Here is an 18,193-nt window from a genome sequence, read left to right as displayed (position 1 = left end):
CTTGTGGCTTATCAGTCAGCTCTGTAGCTAGGCCTTTCCTGATCTGTTAGCCTTTAGAGGTGACTCTGAAGATGTGGCTGTTAATCCTTGGTGGGGGTACACCAAGGGTGTGGCCAGCGCCTGCTTTATCCCTCCTCAGTCATGTCTAACTAAACCTGTAACATAATGAGCCTTTGATAGTCCACTGAGCATAACCCTCACCCTTCCCTTATGGTACCCCAAAAAGAAACATGGGCCAGACAATTCTGAAACAATAAAATAAAACTGGAGTTTTAAGAAAATTAACAAGAGGTTTAAGTGAGTTTCTTTTTCCTCTCTGTATTCATAGATTATGCAAGCTGTTTCATCTCCCCATTGCTTTCTCATATACCACAGTAGGGATAAGCAAAGAAGAGATACAAGCAACTCTCTCAACTTTGTTAAAAGTAATAATTAGATCAACATGTATGACTAAAATATTATTTTGAAGGATAAAAGAGTGTTGATTTGATTTGAAATTACATTTAGAAATGACATAGGCATCCCACAACCTTTATTACATAAATGATACTCATAAACTACAGGTACTCAATTTAGTCTTATTCCATTTTACTCATTAAGGACATTTATTTTTTTAAAAAACACCTGTAGATTGGATATTGAATCCTATTTCCACAGATTTTTATCAACCTACATAAAATTGAAAATAAAATAATTAAACAACAATTTTCCTGGAACTGATGCAAGTAACTGGGAGGAGATTATTTTAAAATGTTACCCAGGAAGGATTATGGTAGCCATGTTTCTGCCCATTGTGGTCCTGTTTTCAGTCTTGGTATCAAACAGGAAGGAATTTTTCCTGCCAAAGGAAGTAGACCATAGCCTTTTTCATTGCAGAAATCAGGGTGTAACAATGAAAACAAGGTGTATAGCAGTCATATTAGGAAAAGACCACATTTAAAGTAAGGTCTAGAAACTTCAAAATGCATAGAAGAAGAAATTTCTGCAAATAATAAAGGCTCTGATACAAAAAGAAAAGTCACCATTCCATGGAAAGTGTGCATGGAAACTTCCAAAGCAAGATTAGGAAGACCAAAAAAATTAAATCTAGATTGGACCAGAACAGAGAAAAATGCTTATTAAGAATAAATATAAATTGACATCATATCCCATTTGTGAAGAATTTATACTTTATTTTATATACCTATATATAGATATACCTTTCAACTGCACATGACAATGCATATTTGTTGTTTTTAAAAATCCTAATGTGAAGCATTTCTTTCTCTAAGCATTGTTAGAAAGAGATACCATAACTGAAAGGACCTATTGAAAGAGGTGATGCACCATGAGTAGTTAGGATCCTGCACATTCTTGCAGAGTGTGCCAGGAATGCAAAGCCCTGACCACTCTTTGCCTAGGCCTTTTCTAAAGGTTGTGTTTACAGTGAGCAATCTTGAGAGAGAGGGTAATGCACTCATCCCAAAGAGCAGGCTTGCTCACTGCCTGCTATAAAAGCTGTGAATTCTCACATGTGGTATTCTTCTCTCGTAACACAATCAACTGCATAAGTAGGCGTGTAGTCCTCTGTGCCACCTTCATGTGAATGAAAAGCAAGGAGAACTGATGTAAACATACTGATGCTCATGCATTGATGAAACAGTTACCAGGCTAACTTATTAGCTTGCAAGCATACTAAAATCAAGTCACAAAACCAACAAACCCTGCTTCACTCTGTAATAAAAATTTCAGGGCCCAGAATAGATAAATGAGATAAATAGCATCTTTCATAATGTGTTTTTAATGGTTTTATTTTTTAGAGCAGTTTTAGATTTAAAGAAAAATTCCCCCAGAAAGTTTAAAGTTTTCATATACCTTCAGCCCACAATCTTATTATTAACAACTTGTGTTAATGTGGTACATTTGTTACAATTGACAAATATTAATACTTTGTTATTAACTAAATCCCATAGTTTACATTGGAGTTTACTCTATGTTGTACATATTCTATGGGTTTAACAGATGCATAATGTTATGTACCCATCCTGACAGTATCACATAGATTAGAATAGTTTTAATACCATAGAATTCCCTACACTCTACCTTTTCATCTCTTTCTTCCCCCTAATCTCTGGCAAATATTGATCTTTTAACTCTCTGCTTAGTTTTATCTTTTCCAGAATGTCATATAATTGAGATCATAAAATATTTAGACTGGCTTTTCACTGGCCTTTTCAGACTGGCTTCTTTCACTTAGCAACATGCATTTAAGGTTCTTCCATGTCCTTTTATGGTTCAATAGTTCATTTCTTTTTAATTTCATCCCCTTGTGGTCAGAGAAGATACTTGCATAATATCTGTCTTTTCTAAACTACTGAGACATAATATGTCACCTAACATATGACCTATCCTAGAAAATGTCCCATGTATACTTAAGAATATGTATGCTGTTGCTGGGTAGAGTATCCTGTATATATCTGTTAGATCCACTTATTGCATTACATTCTTTTTTTTTTTTTATTTTTTTTTTCAACGTTTACTTTTATTTTTGAGACAGAGAGAGACAGAGCAAGAACGGGGGAGGGTCAGAGAGAGAGGGAGACACAGAATCTGAAACAGGCTCCAGGCTCTGAGCAGTCAGCACAGAGCCCGACGCGGGGCTCGAACCCACAAGCTGTGAGATCATGACCTGAGCCAAAGTCGGACGCTCAACCGACTGAGCCACCCAGGAGCCCCTGCATTGCATTCTTAAAGTCTTCTACTTCCTTATCTTTTGTCTGTTTGTTCTACCCTATATTGAGAGTATAATGAAGTCTTTGAAATATTATTGTAGAATTGTTTATTTCTGCCTTGTTTTTCCAGTTTTATTGAGACATAATTGATATATTGTGTTAGTGTAAGGTATACAACATAATGATTTAATATATGTATAGTTGCGAAATGATCACTTGGTCTTTTTTTCTTATTCAAGTTCGTTAACACATTCATTTGTTAACACATTCGTTAACGTATTTATTTCAGAAGTAGAACCCAGTGATTCATCTCTTACATATGACGTACAGTGCTCATCCCAACAAGTGCTCTCCTTAATGCCCATCACCCATGTAGCCCATCCCCTACCCACCTCCCTTCTAGCAACTTCCAATCTGTTCTGTTTAAGAGTCTCTTATGGTTTGCCTCTGTCTTTGTTTTTATCTTATTTTTCCTTCCCTTCTCCTATGTTCATCTGTTTCGTAAATTCCACATGGGTGAAATCATATATTTGTCTCTCTGACTTATTTCACCTAGCATAATACACTCAAGCTCCATTCATGTTGTTGCAAATGGCAAGACTTCATTCTTTTTCATAGCTGAGTAATATTCTATTGTATATATATATACTGCATCTTCTTTATCCATTCATCACTTAATGGACATTTGTCTCTATAATTTGGCTATTGTTGATAGCGCTGCTATAAACATTGGGGTCCATGTGCCCCTTCAAATCGGTATTTTTGTATCTTTTGGATAAATGCCTAGTATTGCAATTGCTGGGTTGTAGGTTATTTCTTTTAATTTTTTGAGGAAACTCCACACAGAGTGGCTGCACCAGTTTGCCTTCCCACCAGCAATGCAAAAGTGTTCCTCTTTCTCTGCATCCTTGCCAACATCTGTTGTTTCATGGGTTGTTAATTTTAACCATTCTGACAGGTGTGAGGTGGTATCTCATTGTGGTTTTGATTTGTTTTTCTCTGATGATTATGATGTTGAGCATCTTTTCATGTGTCTGTTAGCTATCTGCATGTCATCTTTGGTGTCTTCTGCCCATTTCTTCACTGGATTATCTGTTTTTTGGGTGTTCTTTATAGATTTTAGATACTAGTCCTTTATCCAATATGTCATTTGCAAAAATCTTCTCCCATTCCATCAGTTGCCTTTTAGTTTTGTTGTTTTCTTTGTTTATTTCCTTTGTTGTGCAGTAGCTTTTTATTTTGATGAGGTCCCAACAGTTTATTTTTGTTTTTATATTCCTTGCCTCCAGAGACATGTCTAGTAAGAAGATGCTCTGGCTGAGGTCAAAGAGATTGCTGCCTGTTTTCTCTTCTATGACTATGATGGTTTTCCTGTCTCACATTTAGGTTTTTCATCCATTTTGAATTTATTTTTGTGGATGGTATAAGAAAGTGGTCCAGTTTCATTCTTCTGCATGTTGCTGTACAGTTTTCCCAGCACCGTTTGTTGAAGGGACTGTCTTTTTTCCATTAGATACTTTTTCCTGATTTTTTGAGGATTAGTTAGCCATACATTTGTGGGCCCACTTCTGGGTTTTCTATTCTGTTCCATTGATCTATGTTTTTTTGCTTTTGTGCCAGCACCATCCTGTCTTGATGATCACAGGTTTTTAATACAGCATAAAGTCTGGAATTGTGGTGCCTCCAGCTCTGGGTTTCTTTTTCAACATTACTTTGGCTATTTGGGGTCTTTTCTGGTTCCATACAAATTTTAGGATTTGTTTGTTCTAGTTCTGTGGAAGAATGCTGGCGCTATTTTGAAAGGGATTGCACTAAATGTGTAGATTGCTTTGGGTAGTACAGACATCTTAACAATATTTGTTCTTCCGATCCATGAGTATGGAATGTTTTTCCATTTCTTTGTGTCTTCTTTAATTTCTTTGATAAGCTTTCTATAGTTTACAGTGTACAGATGTTTTACCTCTTTGGTTACATTTATTCCTAGGTATCTCATGGTTTTTGGTGCAATTGTAAATGTGATCAATTCCCTGATTTCTCTTTCTGCTGCTTCATTAGTAGTGTTTAGAAATGCAACTGATTTCTGTACATTGATTCTATATCCCATGACTTTGCTGAATTCATGTATCAGTTCTAGCAGTTTTTTGATGTAGAGTATCCTGTCATCTGAGAAGAGTGAAAGTTTGACTTCTTTGCCAATTTTATGCTTTTTATTTCTTTTTGTTGTCTGGTTTGTGAGCCTAGGGCTTTCAATACTATGTTAAACAACAGTGGTGAGAGTGGACATCCCTGTCGTGTTTCTGACCTTAGGGGGAAACTTGCAGTTTTTCCCCATTGAGGATGATATTAGCTGTGGGACTTTCATATAAGGCTTTTCTTGAGAGCTTTTATCAAGAAAGGATGCTGGATTTTGTCAAATGCTCTTTCTGCATCTTTTGAAAGGATCGTATGGTTCTTATCCTTTCTTTTATTAATGTAGTCTATCACATTGATTGATTTGCAAATATTGAACCAGCCCTGCAGCTCAGGAATAAACCCCACTTAATCACAGTGAATAATTCTTTTAATGTACTTTTGAATTCGATTTGCTAGTATCTTGTTGAGAATTTTTGCATCCAGTTTTATCAGGGATATTGGCCTGTAATTCTCCTTTTTGTTGGGGTCTTTGGTTTTGGAATCAAGGTAAGCTGGCTTCATAGAATGAGTTTGGAAGCTTTTCTTCCATTTCCAGTTTTTGGTGTAACAAGAACTTCTAGGATTTAGTCTTAGCAACTTTAAAATATACAACACAGTAATGTTAACTGCAGTTATCATGCTGTATGTACATCACCTTCCCAAAATTTCTTTGTCTTCTAACTGGAAGTTTGTACTTTTTGATCACTTTCAGCCATTTCCCCTATCCTTTCCCTTGCCTTTGACAGCTACCAATTTGTTCTCGATTCCTGAGTATTGTGGGGGTTTTAGACTTTAAAAAACGCATACAAGTTAAATCATATAGTATTTGTCTTTGTCTACTTGACATTCCACTTAGTATAATGTATTCCTCCCTTTAATTCTGTCAGTTTTTGCTAATGTCAGTGGGTGTGTAAATGTTTATAATAGTTATATCTTCTTGCTGTACTGAACCTTTTATAATATGTAATCTCCTTTTTTGTCTCTTGTAAGCTTTTTTTGTTTAATGTCTATTCTGTCTGATATTAGTATAAACTACTTCTGCTCTCTTTTGGTTACTATTTTCATGGAGTATACTTTTCAATTCCTTCACTTTTAATCTATTTGTGTCTCTGAATCTAAAGTGAGTCTTTCGTAGACAGCATATAGTTGAATCATGTGTTTTTATCCATTCTGTCAATCTCCATTTTCTGGTTATCATTTACATATAAAATAATTACAAGTAAGGAAGGACTTCTGTAATTTTTCCCAGTTTTATTAAGATATAATTAACATTTAACATTGTGTAAGTTTAAGATATACAATGTGATGGCCTGATACATCTATATATTGTGAAATATATAATACAATAAGATTAGTCAACACATCCTTCACCTCACATAATTAACATTTTGTTGTTGTTGTTACGGTGACAACATTAAAGCCCTACTCTTTTTATTTTTATCTTCATAATATAATGTTTCTTTTTAATTTTTATTAAATTCCATTTAGTTAACATACAGTGTAATATTAGTTTCAGGTGTAGAATTTAGCGATTCATCACTTACATACAACACTCAGTGCTGATCACAATAAGTGCCCTCCTTAATAATCACCATCTATTTAACCCAAACCTCGGCCCACCTCCCCTCCAGTATCCCTCAGTTTTTTCTCTACAGTTAAGTCTTTTTCCTGGTTTGCCTCTTTTTTCCCCCACTGTGTTCATCTGTTTTGTTTCTTAAATTCCACATATGAGTGAAATCATATGGTATTTGTCTTTCTCTGACTGACTTACTTCTCTTAGCATAATACTCTCTAGCTCCATCCACATCATTGCCAAAGGCAAGATTTCATTCTTCTTTATGGTTGGGCAATATTCCATTGTATATATAAACCACATCTTCTTTATCCATTCATCAGTCAGTGGACACTTAGGCTCTTTCCATAATTCGGTTATTGTTGATAGTGTTGCTATAAACATCAAGGTAAAAGTTCTACTCTCATAGCAATTCCCTAGTATAAAATACACTATTGTTAACTATAGTCACCATGCTATACCTTAGATCTCTAGAAATTATCTTCTAACTGAAAGTTTGTACCATGTGACCAACATCTCTATTTCTGTCCCCCTCAGCCCCCAGCAGACATGATTCTACTCTTTGTTTCTGTGAGTTTGATGTTTTTAGATTCTACATGTGAGTGAGATCATAAAGTACTTGTCTTTGTCTGCTTTATTTCACTTAGCAAAATGCCCTCAAGATCCATCCCTATTGTTACAAGTGGCAGGATTTCCCTCCTTTTTATGGATTATTGTATTTCCATTCCATATATATACAGTTGATGCTTGAACAACACGAGTTTAAACTGCATGTGTCCACATATATGTGGATTTCTTTCAATAAGTATGTTGAAAATTTTTTGGAGATTTGTGACAATTTGAAAAAAATCCATAAATGGGTAACCTAGATATACTGAAAAATTTTAATTAGGTATTATTGTAAGAATACAGTACATACAACATACAAAATATGTGTCAATCAACTGTATGTTAGACTTCCAGTCAACAGTAGGTTATTAGTAGTTACCTTTGGGTGGGGAGTCAAAAGTTACACATGGATTTTCAACTGCATGGGGAAGGGGGGAGGTTAGCAACCCTAATCTCCATGTTGTTCAAAGGTCAGTTGTATACCTCATTTTCTTTATCCATTCATCCTAATACATCATTTGACCAAGATGAACTCTTAGGTTGTTCCCCTGTCCTGGCTATTGTGAATAATGCTACAGTGAACAGGCAAATGCAGCTATCTCTTTGAGATAATGATTTCATTTCTTTTGGATATACACCTGTAAGTGGGATTGTTGGATCATATGGTAGTTGTATACTTAATTTGTTGAGGAACCTCCATACTTTTTGCATACTGGCAGTAACAATTTACATTCCCACAAACGGAGCACCGTTTCCTTCTCTCCACATCCTTGCCAGCATCTGTTACCCTTTGTGTTTTTGAGACTAGTCATCCTAACAGATGTGAGGTGATATCTCACTGTGCTTTTGATTTGCATTTCCCTGTTGATCAGTGATGTTGAGCACCTTTCTTGTTCTTGTTGGCCATTGGTATGTCTTCTTTGGAAAATGTCTGTTAAAGTCCTCTACCCAATTTTAATTGGATTTTTTGTTGTCTTCTGCTGAGTTGTATGAGTTCCTTATATATTTTAGATATTAATCCCTTATCAGATATACAGTTTGTAAATATTTTCTCCTATTCCATAGGTTGTCTTTTTATTTGGTTGATTGTTTCTTTTATTGTACTGAAGCTTTTCAGTTTGATGTGGTCTCACTTGTTGTTTTTGCTTTATTGATTATGTTTTTAGTATCATATCCAAAAAAATATCATTGCCTAGACCAATGCCAACAGGCTCTTTCTCTATGTTTTCTTCCAGGAGTTTTACAATTTCTGGTCTTACATTGAAATCCTTAATCCATTTTGAGTTCATTTTTGTGAGTGGTGTAAGACAGTGAAAAATACTCATTTTTGCATGTGAATATCCAATTTTCCCAGCATCATTTATTGAAAAAAATTATCCTTTCCTTATTGATCCTCTTGACAAAGATAAGTTGATCATATATGCATGGGTTTATTTCTGGGCTCTCAATTCTGTTCCATTTGATCTATGTGTCTGTTTTATGCCAGTACCATACTGCTTTTATGATTAGCTTTTTTTTTTTAATGTTGTGGTTTGTTTTGTTTTGTTTGTTTGAGAGAGAGAGACAGACAGACAGACAGACAGCACAAGGGGAGGTGAGGGGCAGAGGCAGTGAGAGAGAGAAAGAGAGAGAGAATCCCCAGCAGGCTCCACACTCAGCACAGAGCCCAATACAGGGCTCATTCCCACAACCCTGGGATCATGACCTGAGCTGATATCAAGAGTCAGATGTTCAACTGACTGAGCCACCCAGGCTCCCCATTTATTATTATCTTTGTAACATAATTTGAAATCAAGAAGTGTAATGTCTCCAGCTTTCTCAACATTGCTTTGGAATTTTGGGGTCTTTTGTGATTTCTATCAAGTTCTAGGATAGTTATTTCTATTTCTATAGAAAATGTCATTGGAATTTGAGTAGAGATTGCATTGAATCTATAGATGCTCTTGAGTATGGACATTTTAATAATATTAACTATTCTGATCCATGAACACAAGCTTTCTTTCCATTTATCTGTGTCTTCTTCAATTTCTTCCATCAACGCTATAGTTTTTAGTGTTCAAATATTTTACTTCCTTGATTAAATTTATTCCTAAGTATTTTATTGTTTTTGATGCTATTGTAAATGGGGTTGTTTTATTTCTTTTCCAGATAGTTTATAGTTAGTGTATGAAAATGCAACTAATTTTTGTATGTTGATTTTGTATCTTGAAATTTTACTGAATTTGTTTATTAGTTCTAACAGTGTTTTGTCACCAGCAAACAGAGGCAGTTTTATTTCTTTCTTTCCAATTTGGATGCCTTTTATTTCTGTTTCTTGCCTAATTGCTCTGGCTCAGACTTCCAGTACTATGTTGACTAGGAATAGGAATAGTGTGCACTCTTGTCTTGTTCCTAATCTTAGAGAGAAAGATTTGAATACTTTGAGAATTATGTTAGGTGTGTGCTGGTTATATGCAGCCTATGCTATGTTCTAGCATGTTACTTCTATACTTAATTTGTTGAGAGTTTTTTATCATTAACGGATGTTGAATATTGTCAAATGCTCTTTCTACATCTGTTAAGACATCATATTATTTTTGTCTCTTTCATGCTATTAATGTGCTATATCACATTTATTAATTTGTGTATGTTGTGCCACTTGCATCCCAGAAATAAAGTCCACTTGATCGTGGTGTATGATCCATTTAATGCATGGTTGAATTCAATTTGGTAGAATTTTTTTTTTTTTTTAGAATTTTTGCATCTATATTCATCAGGGATACTGGCCGGTAGTTTTCTTTTCTTGAAGTATCAGGGTAATACTGGCCTCATAAAATGAGTTTGAGAATGTTCCCTCCTCTTCAATTTCTTGGAAGAATTTGAGAAGTACAGGCATTAATTCTTTAAATGTTTGGTAAAATTCACCCATGAAGACATCTGGTCCCGGACTTTTCTTTGTTGGGAGGTTTTTGATTACTTATTCAATCTCCTTACTTGTTATTGATCTGTTCAATTTTTTTTCTTCATGATCCAGACTTGTTAGGTTGTACTTCTGTCATTTTGCTATGTTTTCTGTATACCTTATAGCTTTTTTTATCCCTTATTCCTGCATCACTACTCTCTTCTTTTGTATTTAATTTTTTGTAGTGATGTGTTTAAATTCCTTTCTCATTTCCTTTTGTGTATATTCTGTAGCTATTTTCTTTGTGATTACCATAGGAATTACATTTAATATCCTAAAATTATAGTATTCTAATTTGAATTTATGCCAACTTAACTTTAATAACGTACAAAATTCTGTTTGTCTAAAGTTCATGCTCATTAATTTCAGTTATTGCCACAGAATTATATTCATACATCATGTGCCCCCAAAATAAATTAATAATTATTTTAAATGCATTAGTCTCTGAAATTATGTAAAAAAAAATATGTTATAATAATACTGGGTTTTAGCATAATTAGGCTTTTAATCATTAGTTTCTTAAATCATGTAGAAAACAAAAAGTTACAAACTATTATAATAATCTTAGTTATTATAATTGCCCATGTATTTACCTTTATTGAGATCATTGTTTCTTCATATAGCTTCAAGTTACTATCTAGAATCCTTTCATTTCACCCTGCAGAACTCCCTTAAGCATTTCTTGCAGGGCAGGTCTACTGGTAATTAACTCCCTTGCTTTTGTTTATCTGGGAATGTCTTAATTAATTCTTCCCTCTTGAAAGGCAGTTTTACCAGATATGGATTCTTGGCTGACAGTTTTTCTTTTTTTCTTTTAGCATTTGGAATATATCAGCCCACTGTCTTCTAGTCTCCAAAGTTTCTGATTAGAAATAATCTTAGTTTTTGAATCCCTTGTCTATGACAAATTGTTTCTTTCATGCTACTTTCAAGATTCTTTCACTGTCTTTGGAAATTGTGATGACAAAGTGTCTGAGTGAGGGTTTCTTGGAGTTCATTTTGGAGTTCACTGAGTTTCTTGGTCTTTGTATCCATTTTTTTCATCAAATTTGAGAAGTTTTCAGCCATTATTTCTTCAAATATTCTCTCAGGTGTAATTGCCACAGTGCACATGTTGATCCAGTTGATCATGTCCCATTAAGTCCCTTAGGCTCTGCTCACTTTTCTTCCATCTTTTTTCTTTCTGTCTCTCAGTCTTGATAATTTCCATTACCCTATCTTCAAGTTCGCTGATTCTTTTTTCTGCCTGTTCAAATCTGCCGTTGAATCCCTCTAGGGAATTTTTCACTTCAGTTATTTACTTTTCACCTCCGTAATTTTATTTTGTCTTTACAGACATTTTCCTTTCATTCACACATCATTTTCTTGACTTTCTCCACATCTTCCTTTAGTTCTTTTAACATCTTTAAGACATTTTTAAAAAATTGTTGTGTAGTACACCTGCCATTAGGTGTTTTCTCTTTTTCTTCTTCTTAGTTTTTTTAATGTTTATTTTTATTTATGTTTGATAGAAAGAGAGAGCACGAGCAGGACAAGAGACAGAGAGAGAGACACAGAATCTGAAGCAGGCTCCAGACTCTGAGCCATCCCCACAAAGCCCAGTGCAGAGTCAAACCCACAAACCATGAGATCATGACCTGAGCCAAAGTCGGACACTTAACTGACCCTCTGCCATTAGGTGTTTCTACAGACAGTTTCTGTTGATGTATTTTTTTCCTTTTAATGAGTCAAACTTTCCTGTTTCCTCGTATACCTTGTGATTTTTTGTTGTTGAAAAGTAGATATTTGAGGGGCACCTAGGTGGCTTTGTCAGTTAAGCCTCTGACTTTGGCTCAGGACATGATCTGATAGTTCGTGAGTTCGAGCCCCACATCAGGCTCTGTGCTGATGGCTCAGAGCCTTGAACCTGCTTCGGACACTGTCTCCCTCTCTTTCTGCCCCTCCCCCACTCACACTCTGTCTCTGTCTCTCTCAAAACCAAATAAACATTAAAAGAAATTTTTAAAGTAGATATTTGAATGTAATAATGTGATAACTCTGGAAATCAGATTCTCTTCTTTCTCAAGGGTTTACTATTTTTTGTTATTGTTTTTGTTGTCTTTGGTGGTTGTAGTGGTTGTTGTTGCTGTTGTAGGCTATCTCTGTGCCAAGAATCAGCTGCAAATGTAAAATTAAGATCTTCCAGGTCTTGGGGCACCTGGGTGGCTCAGTACATTAAGTGTCCAGCTCGGCTCAGGTCATGATTTCACGGTTTGTGAGTTTGAGCTCTGCATCAGGCTCTGTGCTGACAGCTCAGAGCCTGGAGCCTGCTTCAGATTCTGTGTCTCCCTCTCTCTCTGCCCCTCCCTGCTCATACTCTGCCTCCTTCTGTCTTGCAAAAATGAATAAAAATGTAAAAAAAAAAAATTAAGGTCTTCCAGGTCTTTTCTGAGCCTTTCTCTGAGTATGCATAGTCACATTCTAATTTTCCCCATATGTGAAGTTGTTTTTTAATGTCCTAATCTTTAATGTCTTGCTCTCAAAAGGGCAGAAAGAAAAAAATGACTGGGAGAGGAAAAAGTTGTTGGCCCTTTAAATCTCTAGAAGTCACTCCATCTGGGGGGAAGGGGTCATACAACAATGGGAGGAGGTACAACAATGGATACCTGGATCTCTGTGATCAGACCTTGAGATGTGGAGGACAGGGTCTATTTTGCCCAGTTTGGTTCCTGCAAGCTATGTGCAGACTGATCCAGTAACATGTGCACAGCTGCCTGCCATAGTGGCTAGGAGTGGGGAATTGGTAGCTACTACTGTGCTAAGACCTGAAATTGACCAAAATAACTGCAATTTGCCATCCAAGATATCCCCTGGAATTTGCAAGTCTTCAATAGATTCCAGAGTTCTGAAACAGTTGCAGCAGACAAATTCTGCCAGTGTATTGTTGTCTCAATGGGGAGACGGATTCTTGGTGCTTCTTACTCTGCCATCTTCCAAGAATCCTCCAGAATGTGTTTTTAACATTCAATAATTTTATAGGTTTTACCTGCAAAAAAGTGCCTCCAAATTACATTAAAAACCTAACATTTGTATATTTCATTTGAACTTTATTACTATGTATCTTTTGTGTATTTCTTTCTCTAATTCTTGAAAGTACATATTTAGGTATGAATGTAAATTTGTTCTCTGGTCCTTTTTTTTTTAATGTTTATTTATTTATTTTTTGAGAGACAGAGACAGCAGGGGACAAGACAGCACAAGCAGGGGAAGGGCAGAGAGAGAGAGAGGAAGACACAGAATCCAAAGTAGGCTCCAGGCTCTGAGCTTTCAGCACAGAGCCTGACGCAGGGCTCGAACCTAAAAACCATGAGATTATGACCTAAGCTGAAGTCGGATGCTCAAGCAACTAAGCCACCCAGGCAACCCTGTTCTCTTGTTCTATATAAGATGCTATTCCCATATGCCAACAGATGGTCATAGGTAATAATGCTTTGATTGTGTTAGTGATGTATTTTAGTCACAACAGTTCTCATAATCTCATGAGACATATATTTTTGCCATGCGATGAAAACATAGTTGTTTGGCTATTTCATTATGGCATGGTAGTATTTAAGTGATATAAAGCAGCATGAGGGTTTTTTTAACTGGTTTTCAAAAGGTTATATTGCTGTAATTTCTAGGTTTGGTAGGATAGGGTTGGCCTTGATTAATTTCTGAGACAGCAAAGTATCTCAGTAGTGTATTTTGTAGTATAACTACAAAACAGTCACTGAAATAATGAGTCTGATTTTCAGGGTAGAAAATCATAAGCCCAGAGAGATACAAAAGTACCCAAGAGGGGGTTCTTCCTGCAAGAATAATGATACCCATTTTTTCTGGTAAATTATATCAATTTTTGTCTAATAGATCACTCTTGAGTAAAATATGAATAGAGGAAAATAATTTGTTGTTAAATTAGTAAAATTAGAATAGGCATCTAATCACATAAATAATTAACATAAACCTATTTTCAATCATTTAAAAGTACATATGCCAAAATGAATCACATGGTTAAGGTTAGTTTTACTAGTAATTCTCAGTGAGGCTCCTAAGCTACAAGAGTCAAGTGTACAATCTTTTTCATATAGTTTAGACAATGTAAGGCATATATTACTTTATAAAGTGTTGTTAAAATACCGTGAGCTCTTGAAGGGCAAATAAATAAGATAACAAGATTAACGAAAAAAACATGTCTGTTGAGGGAAAGTGAGGAGAATGGAAAGAGACTGATGATACAAGGATATAACTGATGAAGCAAAACATCACCAAAAGGTGAGAAGAGATGGAAGGCACAAGCATCAGAATTAACAAAAAGAGGAAATTTTCTTTTCTGAGATTAGAAGGAAGATGGAAAGTATGTAAAAATTCAAAAACATTTTTCCAATGAAGAGGAAAATTAATAGAATTGATGTGATAGTCCTCAATCTTTCCAACGAAGAAAGAAGCACATTATCAAAGAAAATCATGGGTGGGGTGATTGAGTGCTGGAGAAATACAAAATATTTAGAGTGAAACATAAAACTTGTTTAACAGCAATGAACACACCTATTTCATGGGTGGATAACATGAACTGGAAATGTATCAATTCGTTCAGTTTCTTGACTTAATATTTCAGCAGTCAGGGAGTAAGAGAATTGAATTATAGAGTTGACCCAGCATTTGAATCAAATTAATAAAAATTTAACTGAATTACGTAATACCTGGGGCCTGTGACTGCTGATTAGTTGAAATTGTTCCCTTTCTTAAGGAAGATCTTTTATTAACCGTATAATAACCTACAGGGAGTTAAAGTTACTGTGGTACATATCACTGGTAAGAATCAAAAAACTCTGGAGTAGAACAAATGAAAAATATGAATAACTGGAATTTGCATCTACTGTAAGCTAAATTGAGTAGAGTGGTTAATATATCCTTGTGATCCATCACTTCCAGATGATTTGACCAGAACCAAAATATGGAATTATGAGATAACATTAGATAGAAAATTTTTTTGTTAGATAAATACAGTCACACTGACTTTACCTTACAAATGACATTAAAAGGGGACAGGCTTTGGCTTTGGAAGAAAATACTTATAGATTACATTCAAAGTTCTGATTACAAGCTTAGAAACAAAGTGCATCACTATCCTTTTTATCTCAAACAAACCAATAAACAACCAAAACAAACAAACAAAAAATGATTTCTAGTCTGCCTACCAATCCTACCCGTCTCTTTTCATGGGTCCCTTTGTAATATAGAAACTCTGTAATAAGCTCTTGCACCTATAGTACAGTCATGAATAATAAATATATTTAATAATCTATTAACTGTTTTCCTCAATGCTTTTATTAAACATTTTCTTCCCAGTAAACTTACTACAACCCCTCAGTTTTCTGAGCTTTCTAAACCAATCCAAGATCCAGATGTGGATAGTTGAGAATGTATCCCTCATTATTCTTATCCCCTAGTGACCTTCCTCATAAAAACAAATTACAACTCAAAGCACAACCTTTACTTTTCTGATAGAATGGGGAAAAAAGGAGGAAAGAAAGGGAGGGCGAGGAGGGGAATGGAGATGAGGGGAGGGATGGGGAAGACCTGGTCTAAGTATCAAAGGATATTGCTCAGTAAAATCCTACATCTCTGTTTTTTCTCAGCCAAACTACCAACTAATAAAAGACAGGAAAGAAATATTTGTTGTGTGTTATTATGTGTCAAACACTTTATGAACACTGGATTATTTAATCCATAGAACATTCCTAGGAATAAGGTGGTACTATCCTCATTTTGCAGATGAGGAAGCTGAGGTAAAATTATGTAACTTACCCAAGGCCCACCATAAAAGAGAGGATAGAGTAAATCCACTTTGGTCTGTTTTGAAAAACAGTAATAGTTTTTCTTCACTAATCTGCAACTGAAAGTGAAAAAATATACAACATATTAAAAAACAGAAAGACAATGTTCTCTGCTTTGTTCTTAATTCCCTGGTGCTTTGTTTGCCACCACTTAGAGCTTGAAGGGATACTTCAAATAAACACTCTGGATTGCTCTTCACATGAAAGTGCTTTATAGCTAAACTTGACTTAAGTACCATTTTCCTAAAATACAAATATTTTTTTTCTACATTGGAGCCTGTAACGGAATATCACATATTGTTTCAGCTAAGAAATAAAACTAGCTGGTGATAGATCTTTCAGAAACAGTATGTACAAAGCCTCAGAAATAAGACAATGAAACATTATTTTAAATATTTAATAACCTACAGACTATGTCCACATTATCTTAAGAAAACTCATATATACATATATGTACCTATGTATACATATACAGCTATATATACATATATACAACTGTGTCGTATACATGTGTATGTATGTGTGTGCATATATAGATATATATATATATATATATCTGTATATACACACACATATATTGTGTGTGTACGTATACATGTGTATGTATGTGTGTGCGTATATATATATATATATATATATATATATATATACGCACACACATATATTCCAGTTACAGCAAAGGAAGTTAAGATGCAAAATTCCTAAAGATTCATAATACCACTGAAGAACTTATTTCTTGTCAAATCTCTCTTTAAAAATATTTATTTTTGTCAAATGAGCATATCCCCAAATGGATCTTGACTAAAACCAAGATTAATTATTTAATAATTGAGTGCTGAGTCCTGGGAGATACGGTGTCAGGTGCTGGGTAAGGAGCAGGAACCAAGATAAATATAACCCCTGTCCTCATGGGACTCACTCCTAGTGTTGAAGAAAGATATTCAAGAATTACAGAAAAAAATAATTATAATTGTGTTGAGTGCTAGACAGAGATACAGCATGCTCTGAGAATTTTTTTTTTTAATTTTTTTCCACGTTTTTTATTTATTTTTGGGACAGAGAGAGACAGAGCATGAACGGGGGAGGGGCAGAGAGAGGAGACACAGAATCAGAAACAGGCTCCAGGCTCCAGGCTCCGAGCCATCAGCCCAGAGCCTGACGTGGGGCTCGAACTCACGGACCGCGAGATCGTGGCCTGGCTGAAGTCGGACGCTTAACCGACTGCGCCACCCAGGCGCCCCATGCTCTGAGAATATTTTATAGTACAGCATTAAAGATCTTATCTAAATAATAGAGAAGTTTGTTGCAACCAGAAGTCATTATTTTATTTCTATAATACATTCAAAAATGAATAGGAAATTTCTCGGGAAATTTTTAAGAAAGTAAGTTCGACCTAAGCCAAGCACCGGGCTATGTACTTTGCACATTTTATTTAATTTACTTTTATAAAACTATGAGGTACCTATTGACAGACCCTAGTTTCATTCTTTCTAAAATGTGCCATGCCAAAGTGTGTCTTGCACATGAATTGTCAGGGCAGAAACTTAAAAAAAACCTAAACAGTAAGTGAAAAAATTCTCAGTCCTGCTGTTCATCTAAATCTTCAAAACCTATACACAAACACTGCACAATTATCTATTCCAGCCCTCTCCCTGTTTTAACAAACACAAATTTTCAGACCATGCAAAGACCCCAATCACAAAATAAAACTACAACCATGCCACAGCTCCCTACTTTCTCACTCTCTGCTTCACTCCTACTGTACTGTACACTTCACGTGTACTGTCCTGTGGTTACATACCTCTCTCCAAGCAAGGCAACACCTTGGTTGTCTCCAACCAGAATATTGCTTCCCTTTCAACATTTAACAGTAGCAATGGTTATTTCTGAGTTCCTGTTATAAATAAGTGAGGAAGAGGAGACACACAGGTCTAGTCTTAGGGAAGATAAGTGGGTTGACCAAAACAAGACATACACAAAACTTAATACTCCCTCCCCCCACTGTTTTTTCTTGTATTATTTGTAGATGATTCTAGGAAACATAGGGGAACGTTATAGTTTTCTTATGTACCTATAAACATTTCTGTCCAATTTATAGGGCCATTTTTGGAGTCCCCCTATCATTTCTTTATTTTGAATTTATGTTCATCCAGTTATAATTGCTTTAATCTTCTGGGATTTATTTTAATCAAATTTCAAGTTTAAAATTTCGTTTGAGGGGTGACTAGGTGGCATCCAACTTTGGCTCAGATCATAATGTGGGTTAGAGCCCTGCATTGGGCTTTGTGCTGACAGTTCAGAGCCTGGAGCCTGCTTTGGATTCTCTCTCTCT

At 35.4% G+C, this 18,193-nt stretch overlaps 1 long non-coding RNA gene across 1 annotated transcript in view; it reads right to left on the bottom strand.

Moving 5' to 3' along the window:
* Positions 1-1,234: 1,234 nt before the first annotated feature.
* Positions 1,235-18,193, bottom strand: part of LOC122237664 — a 30,490-nt gene continuing 13,531 nt past the window's right edge. The window contains exons 2-3 of the long non-coding RNA XR_006216259.1: positions 15,833-15,920; positions 1,235-1,575 (exon numbers count right to left, since the gene is read on the bottom strand). This is a non-coding gene — a long non-coding RNA (uncharacterized LOC122237664). The remainder of the gene's footprint in view (positions 1,576-15,832; positions 15,921-18,193) is intronic.

The sequence above is a fragment of the Panthera tigris genome, chromosome B1, assembly GCF_018350195.1.
Source record: "Panthera tigris isolate Pti1 chromosome B1, P.tigris_Pti1_mat1.1, whole genome shotgun sequence".
In the NCBI taxonomy this organism is placed as follows: domain Eukaryota; kingdom Metazoa; phylum Chordata; class Mammalia; order Carnivora; family Felidae; genus Panthera; species Panthera tigris.
This window is presented reverse-complemented; position numbering and strand designations above follow the sequence as displayed.